The 25883-nt window shown below is 41.1% G+C and overlaps 1 protein-coding gene across 5 annotated transcripts in view; it reads left to right on the plus strand.

Annotated features, from left to right (window-relative positions):
* The window catches only part of TMEM132B (transmembrane protein 132B), a 227175-nt gene that overhangs the window by 131339 nt on the left and 69953 nt on the right, over positions 1-25883 (plus strand). The gene's annotated exons all lie outside the window — the stretch shown is intronic.

Consider the following 25883-nt stretch of genomic DNA (forward strand, 5'->3'; position numbering starts at 1 on the left):
TTTTGCTGTTGCATTGCAAGGAGTCCTGGGATCATTTTTTTTTCAGCAGACAGTACCAGAAGGACTTTCCAATCAAATAGGAATATTATGTCTATTTAAAGCTATTTATATTTGTGCAGGCCATAATCCTGTGGGAGGCAGAGGTAGTGGGAGACAGCCCTGTGCAGTGCTGAAACAGTGAGAGTGGGGGAGGAAAGAGGACGTACAGCCCATTCCATCTCCTGTTTTTTCAGGCCTGTAGCATTCCAGCCCTCTCCATCATGTTGATTTAGAGCAGCCAACCAACATTTGGGGCTGGGCAGGGAGTTGGTGCAATTCTCAGAGCACATTTAGGCATTGATTTCTCTTTCCACCTGTTTTAGGGCTCAGCAAGCCCTGATGGCAGAGATTGGGGAAAGCTAGACGTGTGCCTTTGACCTGCCAGTTTGCTTCTCTCTGTCCTGGGGGGAACAGAAAAGTTAATTTATTGCCTATCCTAAAATCTGGAGAGGTTTTTGCTTTCCCTCCAGCAAAAGGGTGTTTGGGGGATTCTCATTTTTAATGCTGAGATTATCAGTTTTGCTTGGAGGATTGGGAAGGTGAACCGTGTGCAGGCTGATGTTATCAGGGAGGAGTTTGACAGTGACTGCAGTGATACCAGTCCTTGACAAGTGGTGATGTGTGCCAGTCAGAACTTGGAGCTCTGCAGTTAAAATTGTTTCTAAGTCATCTGCAGGTCTCCATTTCCTGAATCTCCAATTATATTAAGTCTCAATTAAAAGTTTCAACTCAGGCTGTCTGACCACTACTGCTTTCAGTAAATCTTCTTCTGCTGGTTCCTAACTAGTAAGCTCCACTTGGCATTTAATTTAAATACGTTTCAGCTGAATTTCTTTGCTCTAGGTGTGAAATGGGATTCTTTTATTTAACTTACAAAGATAAGTTATATAAAATCATCTGTGGCAACTTTGTTCCATTTATTAGGCAAGAAACTTCTCCCAGCATTAGAAATCCTGTCAGGCACTTGGTGACAAGAAATATATATGTATGTGTGTGTGTGTATTACATGAAATAATTACTGTTTGTAATGCAAAAGACTGGTTTAATCTAAAAGAGTATACAGATTTTTTCTTGAAAACATTCTACAGCTAAGAAATAGATGAAATTTAAGAGGTTGGAAAGAAAAATTGAAAAAACAAAACAGAAAAAGGAGAAGAACTACAAAGGTAACAAAAAATAAATGTATCATTGGAATTGGTATTTACAGCAGGTAGTGCTTCCAAACCCTTGGAGAGGTGAGGAATTATAAATGGCAAGTGCTGTAGAAACAAAAATATAATCCCTACTGCTAGGCTTTTGTGAACTTGGTGTGAGGCAGAATGCAAGGAGGGGACAAAGCAGGCAAATGGGAAGAGAAAAGGTGTGGGGTTGCTAGGAAAACAGAAATTACAGCTTGCCACTGACAAGTATCAGCAGGAGCTGAATTGCAGTCATCACAACTTGAACATTTCAAAAGCCTTGCAGAAAATACGGTGTTTTGTTGTTCTTCAAAACAAAGAAGTGCTGATGTTCAGAGGAGGAGGTGCTCTAAAGGCTGACTGAAGCATCGACAGGCTGGACTAGTTCTCCAAATCCAAATTTGGTGCTGTCTCTTGGTGGCATCATTTATGTGCTGTGATGTGTAGCAGAAAACACAAGTTACACTGTGTTAGACACCCTTCTGGTACCCTGAGGACTGCTTGGAGTATCCCCACTTCTCATGGTCTGCTACCAATTTGCAATCATGTGTAACGAGGTTTTGTTTTCACTCGTCTGCCTTGGCGGTGCCCGCTGGGAGCAGCCGGTGCTGCCAATGGGATTGACAGGGCTCTGTCACAGCCACTCCTGTGCTGTAGAGGATGTTGACTGATCCTCTCTCACAGACAGGGCGTCCTGAGAGATGCTTGAATTGGGTAGTATGGTTCTCATTACTTTGTTACAGGCATTTCAACCACTGAACATCTCATTACTGTCAGCAGCTCCTGAGATTATCTATTTAAAACTCAGTAGTTTTGTAGATAATATTTTAACACATGCAGACATTTTTCTGGCTTTGCCCAGACTCACATCCCCAGTGTTTGCTTTGTATTTCACCTTTCAGTGAAACCAGTAACAAGGTTTAAATAAGGAATATTAATATTAATTGAGTTTGAACTGAAAAAGGGGAAAATTAGGTCAGATATACGGAAGGAGTTCTTCACTCTGAGAGTAGTGAGGCACTGGAACAGGCTGACCAGAGAAGCTGGGGATGCCCCATCCCTGACAGTGTTCAAGGCCAGGTTGGATGGGGCTTGGAGCAACCTGATCTAGTGAAAGGTGTCCCTGCCCATGGCAGGGAGTTTGGAACTAGATGGACTTTAACCCTCTAAACCAAACCATTCTATGATTCCATGAATTCTGGGAAGAATGTTTTGCATCCCAGCAGAAAGACAGCTGCTTTGTATTTTACTGGCCCAAAGGCAGGGATCACTTGCCTTGACTTGCTGTGCCACCGTGTGACTTTCATACAGATATGGGATGTAGGGAATGAGTCAATTGAAAGCTTGTGGCTAGTTTGCTGTGTTTTTTTTTCCTTCAGAGAAAATTTGAGAGATTGTTTGTGCATAAATGATTGTTAAACCACTCATTAACACACAGACCTCCCCAGCTAAAGCACTGGAGTGCATGATTCATCCTTGGCTCTCCCTGCACCTGATGCTGCAGCTGAGCTCAGGCAGCCGCTGGCTCTGGGGTGAAGGGAGGATATGGTCACCCTTCACCAAAGACACACTGTAATAGTGACTGACCAGCACAGAGATTTAATGAACTTGGCCTTTTTCTAAGAGCTCGTGTCCTTGTGCCCTCTTCCCAGCGAGTCCTGTCTACCTTAGGAGCTGTGCTGGCTTGAGAGTAATCTCTCCTTCCCTAAAGGGGCTGTGTTTTGATCTCATTATTGATGAGGTCTGGGTTGCTCCTCAGACTCCTCTTTGGGGCTGGATGCTGAGTCTGACCTGTCCCGTGTGTGCCACTGTGCTCAACATAGGTGCTTTGTAGCTGGAGTTAAAAGGGAGTCAAACCTTTCTTTCCTGAGACAGGATCATGTCCTTTTCATTATGAAAGCATTTTACATTTATTTAATCACAGCTGCCTGAAGGAATTTCTCTGAGCATTCAATACACATTATTGTTAAGAAGCTGTTAAAGTGGTTTCATTCATGTACATTCGTTTATGTTATATCACAACAGAACATCCACTTCTCTCCAACATTACATTGTGCTGAGCACTGGAATTCCTTTCCTTCACATGGCTGAAGGCTTATTCAGTCACAGTGTGGTTACAGGTTTCATCACATTTGGCAGTCATTGTTCCTCCAGGTTTTTGCTCTTGCAGTATGAGACTGGAGATACCTGTCTCTTTTAAACTGTATCAGCTTATTTTAGCAACAGGCATCTTCCCTTTTGGATCCTCCAGCTGTTTGCAAGACACATTGCTTGTTGTCAAGTCACCACTGTGTTATCCTTGCTGTGTGTGCTGGTATTGCATCTGTACAATTGCAAAAATTAAAGACTTTAGCTTTCAAACAGGTAGAAAATCTTTTTCTGCAGGAGATACTGGTGGCAGAACCCAGGTCCTCACTGAGTTCAGCTCAAGTTTGCCTGTTTGGAGTGGTGGCTGGTGGACCCAGGTCCACACATGCTGATAGAGGGGGTTCTTGGTGAAGAGAGCCAAAGCTACTCCATTTCCTTAGATGCAAGAACCATTTAGTTCTCCATCCTTACTCAAGATCCAGTGGCAGTTGTTGATTTAGCTGAAATTGTCAGGTTACTGGCTGAAATGCTCCCATATCATAAAAGAACATGTTACTATGTCTTTTGCAGCCACAGAAAGGACTGACATTGGAGTTCTTTCCAAATTTGAAAGAAAGTACAATTTTTAGCTGTTTAATTTCCAAGTACCATAATTTCAATTTACCTTAATGGATATTTTTCCTAATAGTATATATCTAATATTATTTAAAGAAATTTACCTAGTTTCCTCAACTGAATTTAGGTAAGCTGCACTACCATCAACATATGGGATATTTAGTAATAAAATTAAGGATGCAGAAGGTAATTTCAATTAAGAGAAAAGATAAAATTTAGCAGCTAGGAAGGCAACATCTGTGTTCTACAGGAAAGGGAAAATATCCACTGGGATGAAGATACCCATCTCAGTGAGAATGAGTCAGGTCTGGAGAAATTTTAACATTGTGACAGGTGAATAGGGAAATTACTGTCTTTTCCAAGAAAGGATTGGTGACATCACTGGAAACCAGCAGCTGGCAGGTCCAAAGTGAAAGGAGGTTCTGCTTCACCAGCTGCACGGCCTGGGGAAGGCCTTGCCAGAGGACGTTGTAGACTAGAAAAGTTTATGTGGGTTTGGAAAGGGAAGGCGCATTTTCACAAAAGAAAAATCCATTCAGTTATAATAAAATTCCCTTTTTTCTTCTTCTTCTTCTTTTTATTTTTTTCCCCAAAGTCCCTGCACTGTTGGCTGCTGCTGGCTGGCCGAGGGCTTGGGGAGTGTGTGCATGCTTTCCCTGACCTGACACTCCCCCTTAGACATCCTCCTCCAGCAATCTTTGGGATCATAGTAGGGCAGAGATGTGCCTGTGATCTGACTCAACTCATAACCAGAACAGTTGCACCAGCACAAAGCCGGTGTTGAAGACAAGCCTGAGGTAAAAGGGTTAGTCCCTCTTCCTTCCTCTGCACAGCACAGGCTGTTCCTTAATTTATTTCGAGATGGTGAGGTGAGCTGGGACTGGGCAGGGATGTGACCTGCTGAACCCACAGTGTTTCTTGTTTTCAGAGCCTCCAGAAGGAAGGAGCAGCTCAGCGAATGTGAGAGTTTGCTCTGTGTGGGATGTTTTCTCCTCTTCCTTGCCTGGTTGAGTGATGGTTATTTATAGTGTGCAGGTCCCTGGCCTGCATGTGGACATTTGGCTGCAGATTCAGGTCTTGTCCTTTAGTATGTCCCTTAGCTAAAAGCCATCTGATAAACTACTGACACAGGATTTGTTGTTCAATTTTCCTAAGGCAAAGCTCCTGTCTAATTCTGAAGCAGAACTAGAGGTGGTGTGTGCATCCTTTCCTAGAAGGAAAGTTTAAACCTTTCTAGTACATTGTTAAGGGAAGGTGTAGGCTGCAGGCATGGAAATGCAGAGCATCCAAACGGTGGCTTGTTGTAAGGCACTCAGTGTGTGAAGCAGAGATGATGCACTTGAGAGCAGCTGCTCATCTCCATCCCCTGCATGGCAGGCTGCTGAGGAGGGGAGCAGGGGTTGGCTTGCCTTTATTTTTGGTTACAGCACACTACAGTCACATCATTCCTGTTTCCGACACACCTCTGTGGGGCCTTGCTCTTCCACCTGCCACCTGGGAAAACAATCTGTCAGCTCACGTGGCTGCCATGACTGTCACTTCAAGCTGATCCATTTTCCCCGTTAACCCTCTACATTACAACCTCTTCCACAGCCTCACTGCAATTCTCTGCTCTTTTCCCCGCAAGTTCAATCAGCAGATGTTGTGTCATCCACTGCAAATCTCCCTTTGCTTCCAGGATATCTTAGTCACTTAAGACTGAGTTAAGTAGAAGCGAAGGACAGAGAAGCAGGAGAAGAAAGAGGAGGAGGAAGAAATAGATGGTCACTGGTGTTGCTGAACATTGTTGTCCATGAAAATCTCAAACTGGCAACCACAAATGGTGGTGGTGCCAGGCTGCAGATGTCCTGATGTGGGCTTCAGGCTTTCCATTTACTGTGAAGCTGCACTTGCAGCAGTCAAAGCTTAACACTAACCCACAGGGACCATGTGCCTCATCCTCAGCAGGGAGAGGCTGGGCCAGAGCCAGTCTTCCTACCCCTCTGTCTACCAGTTCTTCATTCTGTAATTCTGTTCCCAAGTAAGTCCCTCCACTAGTCAAATTCTCTTTCTAGATTGTCTGGCTTTTACCACTGATAACCCCAGTAAAACGTTCTCCTTATAGTCCTGCTTGAGTCAGGAAAGAGATTCTTACAGTCCTGCCCAGTCAAACATTTCCTATTTTTGGTGCAATCTTGGTACCAGCTTTTTTTGCAGACACAATCTACTGGAAAATCATGTTTCATCCTTGGTGTTATCTGAATCTGTTGATTTGGTTTTGGGCTTAGAGATGAGGTGGAGATGTGTGTGGACATGTGTGTATGTCCTGTTTTCAACGAAATTTGACAAAGTTTTCAAAGACACTGAATTCCTGTGCATTTCATGAAATACAGGTGTTAGATAGAGAAGAGAGTCTGTATTAGTAATCCCTCAGACAGAAAAGCCACAGCATCATCTCTGGACCTGTTGGACAGCAGAGAACCCACCAAGGAGAGCACTGTTATGAAAAGCCAGGAAATGTCTCACTTAGGCTCTGTTAGATCCCAGTCTGAAGCTCAGTTTCATTAGTTCTGCTGCTCCCTGGACCTCTTGACTTTATTGTGGCATATTTGTACCACTTTATTTTTATTTTTCCTCATAGATGGTTATTTAGTGCCTATTTATGTTATCTCTCTAGGTGCTTTTTTCTGATTCTTTGCCCTGGCTAATGTTTGCTTTTCCTTTCAATTTAATACTGTACATTTAATATTAGACATTTTTACAGTGGGAAAGAAAGAGCCATGCTAAAATATGTTACTGATCTAACACCAGGGCCTTTTTGTGTTTTGTTTTGGTTTTTTTTCCCCCCCAGAAATGGAACACGTTTTTAAATACTGGATTTGTAAACTGAGCTTGATTATGCAGTTTATTAGGGGTCTTCTACTTAAATAATTACATGCTAAATGTCCTAACAGCTCATGTTTTCTCATTATTTCAATTTGTTTCTCTTTATAGAATTCAGAAGGATTTTTATTTCAACTGAGTAACAAGCATGTGTCTGCTTTTTCTATTACAAACCAAACAAAAAGAAGTGGCAGTTTCCCAGACCGTATCTGTTTTATAAGACTGTTTATATAGATCTATATTTCAAACAAAAGGGATGATGGTCTATATCTCACCTGTGACCTACACCTGAAAACCACATAAAATCATTGCTGAATGGAACTCTAAATAAGTTACATTCATTCTTCAGCAAAGATTTTTGCTCTGTGCTGTATAAGAGGTGACAAGCCAAGACATAACAGTGAGTTATTCAACCTAATTTCTTGAGCTGGATGTACAATTTGTGGCTGAAGCTTAGTTTTACTTCTACTTGTTTTGTTCACAGGCTGTTTGGGGTTTGACCATGTTACTTGTAATTTGAAATTACTTGCCAAATAACTTTCACAAATTGTTCTGTAGATTTGTGTGCAAGTAAGATACTTTGAGTTTTTTTACTGTATAGAATCACAGAATGGTTTGGGTTGAAAGGGACCTTAAAGATGTCATTTAGTCCAAACCCCCTGCCATGAGCAGGGACACCCTCCACTAGACCAGGTTGCTCAGAGCTCTGTCCAACCTGACCTTGAATACTACAACATGGTATAAAGATACATATAGAAAACATTATGAGTTCCAGAGAAAATGCCATGAAAATGTGTTATTTGTAATGCAGGCAGATAAATTTACTCTGGCAAAGCTGTCCTAAATTTTTAATTCATGAGTTTGTTAAAATAGTGAAAGGAAATTATCCTTTTAATTATAACAAAACAGTTTCCTGATTGCTATGGCAATAGTTAAATGTATTTCCCATAAATTTATTATGGTGATTGCAATGACTGTTAGCTTTAAATTATTTTTTCCTTTTTTTTTTTAATTATAAAGCATATGATTTTTTTCCCCCAAGGTTAAAGACCAGAAGTAAAGTTGCAGGGAGGAAATATGTTATATGTGAGAGAAAAAGTGTCATTATGCTACTGATCGTAGCGCTGATGGTTCAGTTGGTAGCAATTGCTCAGCTGCTTCAGAACTGGAACAATGATCCAGGTGGATCAAGGACAACTTCCACATAAATCAGAAAATGATGGCCCTCCTGACTGGTTCTCATCTCTGTAGGTCTCTAGTATTCTTCACAGAAACATTGCTATTAGTTCCCGTGTCTGATTTGATTGAGTGCACTCTGTCTCCCTAAACTTTTTTGTGTGCTCTGTGGGATATGATCCACTTCATTCTGAATTTATGTAGAACTAACAAGAAATCCAGGATATCTCAGCTTTTCTGCGAGTGTTTAGTGTTCAGGCAGGAAGATATTAATGCAATTAATATTTCAGGTCGATTTTCTCTGAATTGGAGTATTTGATTTTATCAAACTGGTCTGAAATGTGCCAATTGAAATCCATTCAGGGAAACCATTAAAAAGCTTGATCCCAGCAGGACTCTGCCATTCTTGGTTTCTGTTTTCTAATCTGGGTCAATAATTCTAGATGGGAAAACTTTTCCCATTGGCTCTCTGGGTCACCTCAGAGACTGTGACAGACTGAGCTGTGGTGAGTCCATCAGCTGGAGGGTGAGAGAGGTTTGGGGGTCTGACCAGGGGTCTCTGCAGAGAGGCTGATGTGCTCCACAGGGCAGAACCATCCCTTTCCTCTCTGGTCTGGGACACTGCCACTGAGAGCAGCTGAGGTGTTCTTGTGGCACAAGGGCCACCACAAGTGTGTGTGGCTGCTGCCCAGCAGGAGCAGGATCTGACCTGCTCTGTCATGTGAGTGGGATTTCAGAGGGTATAACTGAACAGGGACTTAATAGAAAGGAAATAACATTGTGCACATCTTCAAAAATGGGAGTAGCATCAGGACCTACCATATTACCCTGATTTATGGAAAACCTCTGTACCTGCAGGCCTTTGGAGCAGGTGGCCTTGGTTGTTTTTCTTGGCAGCTAGGGACGTGAGTGCATCCACAGAGACCATGAACAAAGCATGGGAATCGTTCTGAAGAGATTATTTATGCTTTTACCTTCATCAAAAGCAAAACCACTTCATTAGGCACCCAGGGAATGCAAAAGTGAGGGGAAAAGTGGCTTTCTTGATGAGATGAACACAGTACCAGTTACTCATTATGCATAAAATAATAGCACATACCACACATTCCAGGGGTTTCAGGCTGGAGGATGTGTCACCATTGCCATGTTCCTCTCGTTTCCCATGTATTCATCTAAAAGGTACTGATTCAGCTGCTGTAATTGGGTTGTTATACACTTAAAAAAAAAAAAAAGAACCCCCAAAATCTGCAACAAAACCCTTCAAACTTTTACACTGAAAGCTGTGCTGTGTGCTTGTATGTGTTTCCATTTGAATATGAATTGGAAGAAGGGGAACTTGAATTTTCAGTTCTCTGATGTGTAGATGAATAGGTAAGTGAAGAAAGAAGAGTAAATAAAAAAGCCTCTAGGTAAAATAAAAGGCATTCAATAAGCCTCGGTTTTGTGCACCACTCTGGAAGCAGAACCATCTGTCCTTTTGCTTCAGACACCTTCCCTTTTATTCACATAGTCCTCTCAATTTTAAATTAAAAGAAAAAAAAAGAGAAGAGTTTTTAGGGATACCTCATTATCTCTATTTTGTTTATGAAAACAACTCCCTATGCAACTTGATGTTTACTTTATTGTCTGGTATCTGTGCAGGGGCTGGATGGGGAGGAAAGCCCTTTGGATACATTTTGCAGTTTGCTGTTTTAATTAGAGCATTGTCATCTCTTGGCTGTTTGCAGATCTCCAAAGAAGTGTTGTGGCCTGCTGGGTTATTCACTAGACATTTGTATGATTGATCTTCTTGCAGCTTTTTCCTATTGTGATTCTTTCATTTCTGGAAGTGAGTTTGCAAATGGGCTTTGGGTGCTTGGTAAATAGGACTTGAAGAGGAGAGAGAGGAACACGATGCTTTGCCCAAGTGGATGCTTTGTCTTTCCATGCCACCCTTGCTTCCAGCTGCCCAGGCAGGACCTGGGTAGGGCTGTGGCCAGGGATTTGGGCTCTGTGTCTCTGCTTCATGCTGGGGACCTTGGTGCTCCTGGGGGCTGACCTGGAGGTGAAGCTTTCGTGTCCCATACAGGCTGTGTCACTTGTATGGACATGGACCCCTCTTTTCTTCTGAAAGGAGAGGGTGGAGGGGATTTGTTCTCAGAGAATTGAAAGGGCACTTGAGAGCTGTGCCACCAAATTCAACATTGCAGCTCACAAGGTGCTGCTTTGCACTCACAGGAAATTGTTTAGGGGAAAGTGATAGAGAGGGGAAGTCTGGGAGACAAAGGAAGATAATGAGGAAAAGGAACTCCAAGAAAATGAAACTTCAACCTTAGTCTGGTTCTACAAAGACCTTTGTGTTCTCAGTCCCACGAGCCAAATGCAGACAGTTGTGCAGACCAGTATTGAAGGTAGTTTAAAACCAATGTCACTTCAAGTACTGTGTAAGGGGAAAGGAGCCTTTATCTTGTTTGTTCTGCTTTGTAGGTCTCCTTGGAACAATTGTGTTTTATCTTCAGTATTGAAAATTGTTTTATTTTAAATTAATTTAAAGTAGCAGCTCCTGCATTCACTCACAAGTGGTAAAAGTCCCCAGTATTAGGTCAGCTTGATGGAAACAGATGTTAGTAAAATGCTCTGTAAACTGCCTTCAAACCTGCTTCCTGATTTTAAAGGTTTTTCTGCTTTTTTTTTTTTTTGCATTGCCTCTGCTGAAAATGATATGCAGAAGTACAAGTCTTGCAGCTAAAGTTGATAATCTACACCTACCTCCCACAGTCTGCTTTGTTTATATGGTGCCCTGGTGAGAAGTATTTTTTTAAGGTTAGGGGTTCTGAAGGCAAAAGGTTTGAATAAAAAGGGATACTGGAAAGTACATATTTTTTAAAGAAATAGATGCCTAGTCTCTTTTCCCTCTGATTCATCACTTTAAAAAATTTTCCCTTGATTTTTGAAATCTCACATTCTTTTCATAAATTCTTTCCACTCTCCTCTGAAGTTTCAGTTTATCAGAATTCCAGACTTTCTCGTTTGTTCCGCGCTCCTATGCTGAAGATGTCATTGTTTCACCCCAAGATAAATAACATGGAATTACTTTATTCTTCAAAAGAAACAGACTTACACACGTGCAATGTTGGTGTCAGTGCCTCCAGTCGAACTGGGTAAAGCTCATTAACCTGATGTTCCCGTGTTAAAAGCAATTTAAAAGCAAATATAACTTGGAAACCTCAGAGTGCTGTTTAATACCGTGTTGTGAGAAACATGGTAGAGGTTGCTTTCCTCTTGTAACCCAGTTTCAATATTCAGCTTAGGAACAGAGGAAAATACCCTCAAGGGTTTTTTGTCTTTCAGAAGTAATTTTTGAAAATGGAGTTATTTTAAAAAAAAACATGCCTCCTGCTCTTCAGACCAAATCTATGTCAAAAGCTGAATTTGACCCATGGTACAAGATTTAGGTGCTGTGAGCAGCTTCACAAAGCAGGTAAAAACCCCATGATTGTTTATATGTCTTATTATCCATGTTAATTGCAATAATAATAATAATAGTAATAATAATAATAATAATTAGAAAGTGAATTCATAAAGATTACCCTAAATTCTGATATAAATTGGGATTACTGTTGATCCTTCACTCTGTTCAGTTTATGCAGTTTCTGTGTGTTTCTGGGGCCACGTTAGATCATAGAATCATAGAATAGCCTGGGTTGGAAGGGCCTTTAAAGATGATCTAGTTCAAAACCCCCTGCAGTGGGCAGGGACACCTTCCACTAGACCAGGTTGCTCAGATGGATGTTCCTGCCTTCTAGTGTGTGTTTGAATCCCTATCAAAGCAGTTTATCAGCTGATCTCATTCTCAATTATAACCTTCAGAAGCATTCATATAATTAGATGTGCTGTTGTAATCCTCTTGAAAACAAAATGTGAGCATGGAGCTGCCAGTAAACTGAAGTAGTATGGAACAAGTAATAAGTATTTTAATAAGCAATAAGTTTAAAATGTGTATCTAATGAATTCTAATGGTATCTTGTTTTTCTTAAATTTATCTTGTAAAGGCAGAAGTAAATTTCAAACTTGACATTGTAGCCAGAATTTTTTATATTTTGATTTTTTTTTTTAAATTTATGGTCCTACTCGAGAAGTGGATTAGATTTAGATGCAAACAGGTCCTCGTCTTCTGCTCACTGAAAGGAAATATAAAGCTCAATGGACTTCAGAGAGTTAAACTTCTTGAGTGATCCCACACTGTGCATTGAGCATCTACTTGAGGGAGGAATATCCTGGTCAAGTAACTGGTAGATCTTAACTGTGGTCAGTGTTCTGACACCAAGAGGTTGTATAATGGTGCTGAACAGGGAGGCCAACACTATAATCCAATAAAGGGGGCTCAGAACAGTGATCTGACCATGAGACTTGAATGTGCTCTGCAAGAAACCTCCCAGGGAAGGGAGGATGTGGCAATAGAGGGGTCATGGCTTGGAGCTGGTCACCAGTGGCTGGTGCAGAGATGCCCAGGGAGCAGCAGCCAGCTGGGGGGGGCATGGAGGGATCTGCCTGGGGACCACCAGCTGTGGGGCAGGGTTTGCTGCAGCTCAGGAGGTCTCTAGGTTGGCTGGAAACAAGTGTGGAGGACCTGCCTGCAGTGACACCAGGGGGAGAGCTGTGTATAGGCCTTTCTGTTCCTCTTCTGTTTGATCTATTTGCTTGGAGTTTTCCCTGTTTAATAAGTTACATATTCGAGGTTTATGATGATGAAATCTGACTTTATTTGAGCTACGAAGGCTTTTGGTCTTCTTTAGGGAGCTCATTATGAAGAAAAATCATAGGCAGTGGATGTCAAAGCTCTGGCTGACCCAGGAGCTTATTATACCTGGTTTAAAAAAAAGTGAAAAAGTGGTCACAGTATGAGCTCTCCCTCCTCATTTTGCGGGTGTTGCACAGAAACTGGAATTTCCTTCCAGCACAGAGAATGATCCTGCCTCTTTGGGCATATGCATCCTGAGCTGTTCCTTCATGATGGCTTTATGTTCCCTCTCTCCAGAGGCACTGGGGCATTATGGTTTTCCTTCCAGTGGGAAGAGCTGAACAGAGCTCCTTCAAATATCTTGCAGTAAATCCCTTAGTAAGTAAATCCTAAGCGAACCTCAACACCTAATTTTCCCTCTGTGGGTGGAATGTGAGAACAAGAGCAATGAAAGCTGAGAAACAAATGAATTTCGTTCTTCAAACAGTATTATTTGCAGGGCTGTGGGGTGTTTTGCACTCTGTCTCCCTGCCTGGTGCAGATTAGCTGGGAAACACAAGCTGACTGGTTGAGGACCAAGCAGGAGGATACCAGAATCTGCACAGCCACTTCTGTGGTGCAATCTCTCTGACAATTAATTTACTATAGGGCTTACCCCTTGGGGTCTGTTAATTCCCATCATCCTTTTTCATCCAGCACAAAGTGTTGGACTGCTCTGCCAGGACTCCAGGTTTGCTTTACAATGGGTTTGTTACTGAAGTGTTTTATGTCCTGTTCTACACTCAGGTTGCCCTTTGGATAATTTTTTTCTCCCTCCTAATCTACATTCAATAAACATCTTCAAGTTGCTCTGTCCTGCTATTTAGCAAAGATAAATGATTTTGGAATATGAATTCTGCCAGTTCATCTGACTGTCCAGAATAAAATTATAAACACAGGAGATAAGATTAATAAAAGCACCAAACTGCTGGGTGGATATTCCCATTACTGCACACAAGCTAGACAACATCCTCCTCCACCAGTTTCCTAGTTTGATAAATGCCTTGAGCTGATTTAAAAATGTATAGGTTATTTTTAACCATGGTAGCAGAACCATCTGTATTGTATCTGATGAAGTTCTGTGATAGAGCAAATTGATTTATTCTATCTCCTTACAAGTTATACTAAGCTTTATGTTATAAATAAACTGGTTTGAAGTACATGATGTCATTGAGCTTGAAAGTCTCTAGATAAATTTGTACTTAAAGGGTTTGCACCTTCTGTATGAATTTGAATTGGTGCAGATTGTTAAATCTCTCTTCTGTCTCTGTCTTGTGGACTGCAAGATCTCTGGGGTCATGACTGTCTTTATAGTTGTGTTTGTATGAAATACACAGAGGGCCCAAAACAAGCCTGGTGCTCTCATACATTACAGTGATAAAAATAAGAGCAATCCAAAAAACAGAACTGTGCATTCAATGGCAGGATTTTCAGAAGCACTGCAAGGAACTGTGTACCTATATCCTACCCATTGCTGGTATAAAATACAGGGAATTAATGAGGAGCTCAACTCACTTGAGGTAGAAACGGTCCTGGCTCTAGCAGAGATGTGCCTTATGCCATGTCCAGTCTGGACTGAGGTCAGATTTGAGATGTCTGATTCCATTCCAGGGCATGAGAGAGGCTTCTGTGGGCACAGACTGGCATTTCCCTTTGCCTTGCTCTGAGGTCACTGGGTCTTCTCTGAAAGTCCATGGGAAAGGTGCCTATAGTGGTAAGAAGAGGGAATTAATCAAATGCTGGGAAGAATACACTTATTGTTAGTTGAGTGCTACAGAACCAGCAAAAATCGTGGCTGAAATAAGGCAGAACTTCTGAAGGAGGTGGACTGGAATCACTGTCCCTGTGTTTAAGGATAGTTTTGAGAGACCAGCATTGAAGACAGAAGGATGCCTGATGAGTGCCGTGTATGGTGCAGACTTCGGTGTAATTAAAAAGAAAATGAGCAATGCTCTAATTGAGATCTGAAGATTAAAAGTTAAAAGCTCAGTATCCTCTATTACTTACTGTCAGATAGGGATTTATGTTGCATATGTGTAACAAACCATTGCATTTTAAAGATGGAACCATAAAAAAGTTGCTGTAATTTAAAAGCAGCCAATTTACTAGGAGTACAGTTTGCAGCTATGTCACTTGCTAATCAGTCTGTTAAACATAATAGCCATTCTTGTCTGGAGGCAGTTAATCATGTTGTGAATGCACTTATCAGCATGTATTAGAAATACAATACAAGACTTTCCAACAGAGGAATGGATGCAATTACTGCAATCAGTATACATTTAGTTACAGTCTTATACCACGTTTTTCTTTTCCATTTTTTTCCCCTTTTAAATAGTGCAGCAGTGAGAGATTTTTCTCTTAGAAAAATATAAAGGATGCACTTGAAAGTGTTGTTAAACTCCACAGACGTGCTCAAAAGCGACCTGTCCATCTCCAGGAGAGGTGGCTGCTGGCTGCTGAATCCTTCCTGGACCCAGCAGTGTTGGAAGCTGCTGGCTTTGAGTGTTGTGGTGATGGTTTTCAAGGTCTTTGAGCGTTTTCCCTGATGGGCTGGGAACGTGTCTGTGGTGGCATTTGTTAGGTGGTGGGGAGCTGGAGTTGCTGCATTTGAATTAGACTAAAGGAGCTCAGCATATGGATGAACTCTTTTTTTTCTTTCTTTCTTTTTTTTTTCTTTTTTTTTTCCTGTGCTTTTCTACATCTAAATCAATAGCGATGAGGGATCTCAAAGTTTTTGAAAGGCGATATTGAAAAAGCATGAAAGCTAATTGCTTCCAGCATGACTACCCACCAGCAATGGGTGTAAATACAGCTGTCCAAAGAATGCCAGGACTCGACAAAATCTGAGGATTTCAGCTAAACAATTTTCCAGGGCCGAGCATATTCTGTTATGGGGAGGAAGGGAGTTGTGAGGGGGGCGGGAGAAGGGAAGAGATTATGAAATCCTGAAAAGATTCAGGGAAGAGAGGAATAGGAATAGAAAGAGAATAATTTTTCTTAATTCTGCTTTATGTTAACCCATTATGTTAGGGATATGTTATGTATTTTAGTATGATTTGCAGTGCTTGCAGGAACCTGCCTTCTTTTTCTAGAAATCCTGTTATCTGTCTCTTCATTCTTTGTGACAGCTGGTATTTTTGCTTAGGTAACATTTTCAATTGTAGCAAGGAAAATGAAAAAACAAATCAATCCCCATATTATGTTACTACTGTAGTGGGTAATAAGAGAGTCAATATAACACCCTCTCCATCACACCAGTGTTTTTGCTACTCTTGTGTTTGGGTCATACATTGCTCACACTCACTGATGAAATATCCTTGGTGAGATGTCCTTGGGATCCTTCCCAGTGTGTCTGGACTGGCTCACACTGGTCAGCAGCTCAACTTGGATGCTCAGCCCCACTCCATCACGGGTTCTTGCTGAGAAAACTCATTGAAATGAAGTTCTGGTATCATGTTTTGTCTTTTATCATCTAAACAAAGGAGTGGGGCAGGTGGGATGGAACACCACTTCTCCCCTCTCCATTTCTAATTGTTCCTTTTCAGAGCCTAAATTAATTAATCTCATTTTTTACTCACTTGTGCCTGCACTCATTTACTCATGGCATGACCTTGGCTCTGAGCAATATTCCAGCTGCCCCCCATTAGCTGTCACTGCCTTGGAATTCGTCACATGTTGGGAAATCATTGACTTGCAAGTGTGACAAAGTCTTGATTGCCCTTTGGAAAGGTGACCTGGAGATGTTACAGGATGACTGTTGTGTTGACCTTACTTTCATGCTATTAAAAAGTAATCATGGGGTGATTTTTAAAAAGAGAAATATTAAATCCACCCCTCTGTATTTGGTAATTTGGAGTTATCTTCGCATGTCTAGGGATATTTGGATTCATTTTTGGAACAAAACCAGCCTTTTAATGAGGTGACTTGGATTAGAACTGGTTGTTTCTCTCCTGCTTTTAGTTTTGATATGAAGATCAGGACTTCATGCTGATTTCAACTAGCAAAGAATGGAGGTACATAGAATTACTGCAGATGGCTCTTTCTGTTCATACACTGAATGTAGACCCTGATCCACCCTGTGTTTGCTCAGCTGGATGAATTAATCTTGTTTATTAATTAAAACTTGAGAAATTGATGTGTCTGTGCCAGTCTCACTGTCATGTTTTTACTGTCTGTTCAGTGGGTTTCAACAGCGAGAGGAAACGCTTAACTCTTTTTTAAAACATAATTATCAGCCTTTAAAATAAAACAATTTTATGCACACCATGTGTCTCTCAGGGAAGTGGGGAGAGAGGAGGTCCCGTTTGTGTTAATGTTAATGGGCTACCTTGCTCCCTGCTTTCAGGATGTTGCCATGGCCATTTATTTCTTAGCACAAGTGTGAATTAGCCACAGGGCAGCCTGCACATTATCTCTCCATCTCAGAGTACATTAGATTCAAAGAAAGCTGGGTCTAGTTCATTAGATGCTTAATCTTGTTTAAATCCGAAGAGAAGGTAGGAGGAATGAAATAATTCTTACCATGTCTCTATTTTGATCTTTATTTCATGCAGGTAGCATTACAGTAGATTCTACAGCAGACTTATGAGTTCTGTGCAGTCTTAGCAAGCTGTAGAAATAAAAAAAACCCGACTGTTTTTAAATGTCCCATTGTCTTTGCTGTCTGCTTGGTGTTCTGTTATTTACTTATTTACACTCTCTACCCATTAAGCAAAGGATTAAGTTAAAAAGGTCTTGACTTAGCTTTTCAAATCCTCAAGAGGAGAGCACCATTTGTCCCTGTTTTATGTATCCTCCAGCACATTAGGTATATTCATGTCACAGTCTGCAACTTGTCTGCCCTTTCCTTTCATTCATAAATTCAGTGCATGGGGAATTTGCATTTCTAGATCCCCTCTGGTTGATTTTTCTCCCCAGGGAGATCCGGCTGTCATCCTCAATTGTAATTCTGAGATCAAAAGAGCAACTGGATTGCAAGGAACTTTCTCCTAGGTCTAGTTGTGTTTTTCTTTTCTCATGGACTTGTATAGGGAAGGGTCTGATCATGTAATTCTGTTGTCAGGCATATAAAAATCATGAAATGTTTAAAATGACAAGGAAACGTGTTATTGGAAATGTGTTTTGAGCCATTAGGGTTCCTCCAGGTCACTTATCCAAGCTCTTATCTAGGAAGATGAGGAAGCTGCATACGTTATTTGTAAATATAAAACTCAAAAATTACATAATTGTGTACATTCAGGAGCTGCCACATAGAGTCACTCTTCCTGACACAATACATTTGGAAGACATACAAATAAATTAAACTGTTGCATGTCTTCCATTTAATAGTTGGCAGGAGAAGAGAAAGACTCTGAATGAAGCCCCTTCAGCTATGCTGAGCTGGTGGCCAGTAACCCAGTGTGGGGATGGTGGAGGAGCCTTTTTCTTCTGCTTCATTACCTGCAGGAAACTCGTGTATGTGGCTGTTCTGTGGTGACATTAGAGACAGCCCAGAGTCTGTCCCATCCCACTGCAGTGTGTCACCAAGGATTTCCAGCAGTAGCTTTCAGGGTATGTTTCCTGTCTCCACCATCGAGCCTCTGGATGCCCCTGACCATCCTCTCTGTTTTCTCTGAGGTCAAGTGAAATGTTTGCTGCATTGACTTCACGCCCAGATTGGCTGAAGTTACCTGTGCCTTGGGTTATTCAGCTGCAGCACAGGCTCCCAGAGTTGTGCTCTTGTTCTTTTAAAGGTCTCTTGAGAGTCTGTGGAACAAGGGTGTTTGTATGTGAGTTCCTGCACTGCAAAGAACTTCTTGTACCACCGAATTTATTATCTTGAATTTTCAGTCACTGGTCCTTTAAAAATCCATCTCTGCTTTATAATATATTTCAGTTGCTTGCACAGCAATGTTGAAAATAGACCGTGTGATTATGGTATGTAAATATGTAAGAATTTCTGAATAGTTAAAGAAAAATTATAAGCACCATTTGGGCTGTTGATACTTATTAACTGGATAGGTTTCAGCATGTCTTTCATCATAAAATCATTCTTATTTTTTGAACAACAATAACTCCCTCTATATTTGCATCCAACATCAGCTAAACTCTGGCCCCAGTTTCCTACTGGATGTGTTTGTTATGTTCCCCAGCAAGATGCTTCCTCCTGGCAGAGAAGCTTTATTTTAAGAAACACACAGCACAGCAATAAAGAAGTTCTAAATAGTAGTCAGAAAAACATTCCAAAGCAATCAAAACGCTTTTTTAAACCCCAAAAGACTGCATGCAGTTTCAAAAGGGGAGAGTCATTAGAAAGGTACAAATGGAGTCCCAGTGCCAGCAATAGATGTTACCAATGGAACTCACCAATTACACACATACTGGATTCGGTCCTAAAAGTTGTTTTGTTAAAGGTTGACTAAAATAGCATCTGAGGACTCTTTTACCAGAAGCATTTTTGTACACTGTCACAAGGGTGCAAGCAAATAAAAATAATTGAAGCAATTGTCTCAGTTGTCTCCAGGGCTGTCATGATGATGTTGATAAAATCAAATAAAGTGGAAGTTATTGCAAGTTGTTAGTGAGCAGCACAGTTGTGAATTGGCAGTGGAGGAAGCTGAAGAGCTTAAAAGGTTTGCTCATTATCTAGATTTATTGTTTTCAGTTGTAGGAAAATGTTGGCTAAGCAAAATAACATGAGTAATATGTGGTCTTGGTGGTGTGTTTTGAACAAAAATATTTTCTTCTTGTTTTTATGACTTTTACTGGATTATTAAAATGTGCTGTGTCAATCCATACATTCTTAATGGATTGAGCAGCTCGGGTTTATCCTCTGTAGCCATTTTCTTTGCCCATGCATCTGTGAAAAACATGAATTTACAGCAGTGAAAGAAAAACAAGATCAGGCACCAAGAAGTGTTTTGGAAAAAAATCTGTATTTGGTGTAAAGTAAACTGGACAACAGAGCAAGTTCTCTGTTAGACAGCAGAGCAAATGGTAAATTGTGACTTTGAAATGCATCATGAGAGGAAAACAAGCAAACTTTTTCCATCCCTGCAGACTTAATTTCCACCTGCCATCCATCCTGTCTTTGTCCTGCCCTGCCCTTCTGTGCTGTGCCATGGAAGAGGAGTGAGCAGGGCATTTTTCAGGTGTTTGTGCCTCCCTTGTGTCCCAGCTGTCTGGTTCCCCTCAGCAGAACAAAAACCTCTGGGGCCAGCGCAGCAAGGGACAGTGGCACCGTGTCATCTGAACATTTGCACGTGGATGCAAAAGCTTGCAGAAGTACTCAGGACATCCCTGGCTTCTAGGGATGTTCATCCACACTGCAACACTCGACAGGGATACCTGCTGTCATTTCTGCAGGGCTCCAGCCTGGCCCATCTCCAGTGCTCCTCGGGATGAGCCCCTTCCTCAGCAAACCACCCCGGGAGAACAGTGTGAGCAGGCTCTTCCAACCTCAAATACATCTTTGTGTCCTTACAGCCCGATGAAAACGGTGCTGGGAGAACAGGACTTAGGTCTAAACATCCATTATTGAGTCAGACCTTGTGTGTAAGACAAGGTGTGGCCGTTTCACCTCAGTGAGGTGTTGTAAGGATGTTGTGGGTGCTCAAAGATACCCTGGTTTTGAAGGTGTCAGCTGCTGCCTGTCCCTGTTACCCAGTGCCCTGTGCAGGAAAGCAGCTCTCAGCAGGGCAGAAGGGCTGTCAGTATGCAAATCTTCATAATTCAGAAGCTGCATGCTGCCCTGTTAGTAGGTATTTGCTTTCATTTCCTTCGTCTTAGGCTGCTGGGATCTTAATTTCCTTAGGGGGAAAAGGTCAGGACCTTTAATCTGGATCTTTTCCCCCAGAGGTCCTGGCCATCTGTTGCTTCATTTGACTTCAGCAGGAAATTAGGGTCTTGAGTATTTTCCAATCAGTTGTTGAAAAGCCTCCTTCTGTAAGTGTTTGCTCTTCAGTAAACTATACTTATGAAATTAATCCTCTTGAGATCGAAGGAGTGAGACCTTTTTTACTGAAATATTTTATAAACTAGTGTACCTTGGTAATGTAAGGTCACTAAATTCTCATTGAATTCAGTAACAGTTTAATTCTTATTGAATTTGGTTACAATTTGTCAGAGAAAGAATTGGCCATTGTTAACCTTGAAAAGATTCTGAAGCAACATGATACCACGCATTGGATTATTTTCAATTACCTCGTGTCTGTTCCATTTTTTAGAGTTTTGTTTACACTGCTGTGGGCCTCATAAACAAATTGCCATTTATTGAAAACATTACTTTATTAATGAATGAAACTCATGATTTCCTGTAACAGCCAACTGCACTAATAGAAGTGTCTGACTTTTATCACCTAAATTGTTGATGACCTGACAGTGTGAGCCAAAAACCCCTCCATGTGCCCATGGCACTGCAGTGTCCTGCTCTATCATCCTTCACTGTGGCATCTTTCATTCTCTCTCAAATACATAGGGCAGGCCCATCAGGTTGTCTAGCAATGGAAATATTTCATAATAGTGAATAATAGACGTTTGTTGAAGTGAAATACTGTTTGGACTGTTATGCTGTCATGACATCCATCCCTGAGTGTCATTCCAGTACTTAATTCAATAATTCCATGTTTGGTTTAGACAAAAATAAAATTAAATTCATTATTATTTCAATGTCAGGTGATTTTGTAGTACTTGTTAAAACCTCTCACATCAGAGCTATGCTGGATCTTCACAGTGATCTATTATTTTGTGGAAAAAAACCCCAAACCTATGAATTCCAATAGAAATACTTAATGAGGTAATGAACTGTAGAATCATAGAATGGTTTGGGTTGGAAGGGATCTTAAAAACCATCCAGTCCCACCCCCTGCCATGGGCAGGGACACCTTCCACTAGCCCAGGTTGCTCCAAACCCTGTCCAACCTGGCCCTGAACACTTCCAGGGATGGAGCAACCACAGCTTCTCTGGCACCCTGTGCCAGGGCCTCCCCACCCTCACAGGAAAGATTTTCTTCCTTATATCAAATCTTAACCAACCCAGTTTAAAGCCGTTTCCCCCTGTCCTTGTTAAACATTCCTCTCCAGTTTTCCAGCTGCCCACCTGGATGTGTCCATTGGAAAGCTCTGGGGCTTAGCAGCACATTCCTGTCCTGATAACTCTCTATTCTGGTGTAGGTTGGATCTGGGGTTGGCTTTATTTGGCATGGATTTACCATTCTGTGCTAAAACTCTCCTCCAGCTGGGGTCACAACCATGCCCACCAACTGCTGGGTATGGAATGAGAACTGGGGATGTTACAAAGCTTGGCTGGGCTGTTGGAGACCTGGTTTGAATGCATCAGACAGGTATGAGAGCAGACAATAGGAGATTGTGCAGAAATATCAAGATTTTGGAAGTTCTTCTACCACCTGAGAGAGGCAGCATTGTGAGAGTACGCAGATAGGATTATAAATCACAATTTGAAGAAGAGGACCTACTTACTGGAGTTTGTGAGAGGAAATAAATCCAAAAAGACCCATGGGGTTTTTTTTTTCCTCCTCTCGCCAGAGAGAAAAATGTGTAATGAATGTCTCATGTCTGAAACACTGGGCTGGATTCATCAAAGGGAGTTAGTAATTACCAAATTGAGAGAATCATGAAGCGCTTTTCTAAATTTGAAAGGCTCATCAAGAATAGATCAGGAGCAGGCAAAATTAATAGTTATGAACTCATTTCCATAGAAATGGACTTATTAGCAAGCATGCCAGCTGCCTAAAATTATAAGGTCTTTTCCTTGTGCTTGCAGGAAATAATCTTTTTTTATAAAAGTAATTTTGACTTTTTATTTTTTATTGCTCCTCTAAACTGGGGTTTGGCAAAATCCTAAGCTGGGAAAAAACTTCGCTGGACAATGGAAATATTTAACTAAAAAGAGAAGAAAGATGTGGAAAGGAGAAGTGATTTGTAGTCCTTAGATTCCATCAGACTCTTCCCAAGAGTACAAACTTATTTAAGAGAAAAATGAAATAGTTCTCCAGAAAAAGTTGAAAAATCTTGATAGGATAAAATTTGGTTTAACGGGATTTAATGGCTGATAACAGCATGAGTTACAGTCCTTGTCTTCTCTGCTTGTGGATTTTCCCACTGGTAGCACTTTGTCTTCACCAGGCAGTTGCAGATTGACAGATCAGACTAAAAGCTGAAGATTTGCCATGGCAGGGTGGAACAACTGCTTTTAAAAAGGGTTATAGTGTAATGCTGCATAGCCAGGAGAGAAATTTAGATACAGGTGTTGGGATGTGAATTCATCAGCTAATGGAGCTGACATAAGTAAATGCTAACCTTTGAGGTCTTGATTATGGTTTAATTTATCTCTGGTTTTACGTTAGCAACCTCCATCAATTTCAGTGGAAAAAGGCAGTGGTCTCCCACATGGTATTATAGAGGATGGTTAATAAACTGCAAGAATTATGAATGTAATACCAATCTTTCTACTAGGAAAGAAGCCTCTGTGGGATAAGAGATGCAGCAGCCAATAGACAGGCACTGGTCTGAGCATGAAGGAAATTCGCTTTTCAGGTTTTATCATGTGTTTTTGCTATAGCTGTAACCTGGGAAGGAACTTAGAACATAGAGGGTGGATTAGTCCGTGGGGCACTTGGTGTCCCAGATACTGCAACACTTGGCATTGCTCAAAGGCTGAATCTCTGTCCTAAAGAGGACAAAAGGGACACCATAATTTCAGAGAAAATTCATTCACCCGTTGTTTAAAAGGTAACTGGAAACCTGCTGGTGAATAAAAGAGTCCAGAAAGTTGAATACTGGTTTTCTAGAGCTGTACACTCAGTGGAGAAACTCTGTAGGTGAAAAATGGATAGGGACAGCAAATCCGTCTCTTTTAGCAGAAGTTCAAGTGGAAGTGGATCCTTCTTTGATCAGTATTAGTATGTCATGCTACAGCATTTGCTTCTGACACAAAGCAGAAAAATGTTTGACAAGCCACACTGTTTTTCCAGGTGATGATAAGGATTCTCTTTGGAACCAGGATGAGGACTGGGAAGTGAGCTTTGCTTTAGTTCATGCGTTAGTATAGTTAGATCTGAGGAAAGTTTATATATATGGGTTGGTGCTCTTTTGTAGATGCAGAGAGACTCCTTGCTAACCCAGCAGTGACAACCATGTCTGCCTTTAAATGGAAGCTCTGTCTTGTGCAGCTCTACAGCTGTGCTCAGGCTGCACTGAAGGTCTCTGCGTGTTTACAGGCACGGGAGCTGTTTTACTCCCTGTCATATACTTCAGCTTGCTGTAGAGCCAAGACCCACACATGCTCCTCTTAGGGAGATCTGAGTCCCAACCTGTCTTAAAAACATAAACCCACTACTGTCGTTTCTTTTTGGATGTGTAAAAGGAAAAACAGGAAAGGAGTAAATTGAAGGCATGATGGGCTGAACTCAAAGAAGTGCCAGTCATTGGAACTGGAATGGAATTTATTCAGGTGGAATGGATTTATCACTGCAGACTAACTGGATGTATTATTTGTGTATCTAAACCAAAATCCTCCGCCCGTGTTTTTGCTCTGAGTTTGAAACCATTCATGGGTGTTTTTGTGAATGGCAACTATTGACTTGAACAGATTGAAGCTAAATTGCAGACCTAAACACACCTTGGCAGGCCCAATATCTAGATCCATAGTTAGTGTAAAGCTCATATCTGAATTTTATATCTGTGTCGTGAGTGAATTAGTTTTACGTAATTTAGATAAAACAAACTGCTGGAAGTGAAATGCCAAAAACTATGAAGTTGAGTACTCCATCATGGTGCCCACAGTGGTTATGTTTTTTAACAGAAATGGCTTAATTACATCCTTATTATTGTGTAATAAAATTTATCTTAAAAGGCTATTGCTGGTTGTCTGATTGGCCACCCAAAAGATGACTTAATAGCTTTTAGTTTTGCCTGGAGGTGGATATTATCTTCTGTCAGCAGGGAAAATATTTATCCTCCAGGCATTGAAGCATGTGTTTGCATTGTTTGTTGTCAGAAAGAAAACATGAAAATCAATAATTCCTGTTCAGATTTTTTTTTCCTTTACAATGAGCCGTCAAAAACATATGGCAAACCCAGATTCTGCCTCTGTGCAGTTGGGAAGAGGAAAAGGATGTTTAAAGTCTCTGTTCTCTGTAGCAGCAGGATAAAACTTTCTGCAAACACACAGCTCTTGGAGTCACTGCTTTAGGGAAAGGGCACACCATGGGACAGGACAGAGGGTGAAGGTGCAGAGGTGGGTGATTACTGAGGGATTCCTGCAGGCACAGGGAACATCCCTGGGTGGGGAACAAGATTCTCCTGCTCACGGTGAGAGAACATTCAAGTTGTTACAGAATGGCCTCACATACAGCAAACTCACATTTTCACCAATTTATGAGCACATACCCCAAAACTTCAGTGCTGTTGGGAACATCAGTTGTCTCTCCAATGATCTGATGAAGCAGCTGGGTCTGCACTCAAGTTTGCTGCCTTTCCACCCCCTCTCCGTGTTTTGTAACCTCTATCAGGTCTCCACACTGCAGGTGTCTGTCTGGAAAATTGGGAATGGAGCTTGTATGCTGATCTGTAAAATACCTTAAGTTTTGTGGAAGCAAAGTGCTGGATGAGCAGAGGTCTGTCTTCTAAACAGATCCCTGCTGTGGATATGCCAAGTGATGTTGGTTAAATCTTGGTGTTTGCTTCTCTGTAACATGAAGATAAGATCTTTCTTTCTAACCTGAGGATTAATTATTAATATTTACATAGTGTTGGACCTGAGGAGAGTGCTAAGTGTTGTTGTTAAGAAAAGAAGCAGAAGTAATTTTTAAATTCATTTCTCAATGCTATGCATTTACATCCATTTCTTTACTTTTAAACTTATATTTCCAGATGAGAAATATATAATGATTGCCATATAATTACAAGTCTGCACCACTGACGAGTACAGTGTTGTCATGAATTGAAAATAAGGATGGTCTATGCCTCATTTATTGTCATGGATAATTTTGCAAATGCATTTTTTTCACTGAGATAAAGACAAGTTTGGGTTTGAAAGACTTTTTCTCCCTCACAAGAGCTCATTTCTGACACAATATGAGGTATGGCCGAGCATTCCTGTTGCGCAGCATCAAAATTATAATAATGGTGTATTAAATAATTTAGCAACATCTGTGCAATGCTTTTCC

This window comes from Neopelma chrysocephalum, unplaced genomic scaffold (genome assembly GCF_003984885.1).
Source record: "Neopelma chrysocephalum unplaced genomic scaffold, ASM398488v2 Primary Assembly neopelma1_77, whole genome shotgun sequence".
Taxonomy (NCBI): domain Eukaryota; kingdom Metazoa; phylum Chordata; class Aves; order Passeriformes; family Pipridae; genus Neopelma; species Neopelma chrysocephalum.